Genomic DNA, 1,906 nt, shown 5'->3' with positions numbered 1-1,906 from the left:
GTTCACTGGTAATACTAACCTTTGGTAGGTAAACTCAAGCTTCAGTTAAATAATACCCATGACACTGATTTTAAGAATTTTGCAATATTGAAATAAGGACATGAGGCAAGCAAGATGGAAATTGTAATTGTATGCAATTTATTTTTTTTTTGACAGGCAGAGTGGACAGTGAGAGAGAGAGACAGAGAGAAAGGTCTTCCTTTGCCGTTGGTTCACCCTCCAATGGCCGCCGCGGCCGGCGCGCTGCGGCAGGCGCACCGCGCTGATCCGATGGCAGGAGCCAGGAGCCAGGTGCTTTTCCTGGTCTCCCATGGGGTGCAGGGCCCAAGCACCTGGGCCATCCTCCACTGCACTCCCTGGCCACAGCAGAGGGCTGGCCTGGAAGAGGGGCAACCGGGACAGAATCCGGCGCCCCGACCGGGACTAGAACCCGGTATGCCGGCGCCACTAGGCGGAGGATTAGCCTAGTGAGCCGCGGCGCTGGCTGCAATTTATTTTAACAGATTTATTGAGTGACTCTAATAGCACTTACACTAGCTTTCTGCTGTAACTGCTATAAAGTGATTTTATTCACTAATATATACTTATATATAATTTATTTATAAATTTTTACTCATTAATATATACTTATATATAATTGTATATAAATATGTAATTTATATTAATATAAATAATATTACATATTATTTATAGATAAATACATATTTATATATAAATTTATGAAGAAATTATGAATTCACTATTACAAGGTCTCATCTTCCTTTTCATAAGAGATAGGTACATACAGTTTGGCACATGCTCAATCAGACTTGCCCCAAACGGTAGAGTTAGAAACATGCCAGGGGATTCCAATTCAACCCCATCAAGGTGACATGTACCAATGCCATCTCACTAGTCACAGTGATCAGTTTCAGCTCACAATTGATCATAATGATAGGATTAAGAATCAAAGGGATCTCATAAACAAGACTAGTGTCTGGTAATACTAATGATAGAATTAAAAAGGAGAGAACAATTCAACATGGGAAGAGGGATACACAGCAGACCCATTGAATGGCAGATGTCCTAAACAGCACTCTGGACTCAGAATCAGCCTTTAAGGCATTCGGATCTGGCTAAAAGGCCCATGAGAGTATTTTAGGCATGGAAAGCCAAGACACTGTGGCAAAAAAAATGACCTAAATGAAAGATCTCTGTGAGTGAGATCTCAGTGGAAAGAACAAGCCATCAAAGAAAGAGGTACCTTTCTCTGAAGGGAGGAGAGAACTTCCACTTTGACCATGGCCTTTAAATAAGATCAAAGTTGGTGAACTCAAAAGGCTTCCATAGCCTTGGGAACTCATGACAAGAGCCCAGGGAGATTACTGACGTCATAAACAAGAGTGTCAAATTGTTAATTCAACAACAGGAGTCACTGTGCACGTAATCCCCATCTAGGATCTCTGTCCTTAATGTGTTGTACTATGTGAATTAACATTATAACTAGTACTCAAACAGTACTTTACACTTCGTCTTTCTGTGTGGGTGCAAACAGTTGAAATCTTTACTTAGTATATACTAAATTGATCTTCTGTATATAAATATAATTGAAAATGAATCTTGATGTGAATGGGGTGGGAGAGAAAGTGGGAGATGGGAGGATTGTAGGTTGGAGGGAGGTTATGGGGGAGAAAAGACCACTATAATCCAAAAGTTGTACTTTGGAAATTTATATTTATTGAATAGAAGTTAAGAAAAAAAGATTGCTAAGATGAAACAGAGCCTGAGAAAACATCACTCCAGTCAAATCAGCCTCATAGAAGAGATGTGTAGCTCTGTCCAGAGGCTCCTCAGAAAGGTTTCAACAGGCAATTCTCCTGACTGCCTTGCCAGCTTTCTACAGACAGTATGTTCTCAGTTCTTCTCA

This window comes from Oryctolagus cuniculus, chromosome 1 (genome assembly GCF_964237555.1).
Source record: "Oryctolagus cuniculus chromosome 1, mOryCun1.1, whole genome shotgun sequence".
In the NCBI taxonomy this organism is placed as follows: Eukaryota; Metazoa; Chordata; class Mammalia; order Lagomorpha; family Leporidae; genus Oryctolagus; species Oryctolagus cuniculus.
The sequence above is the reverse complement of the archived record's forward strand: the minus strand, read 5'-3'. Positions refer to the sequence as shown.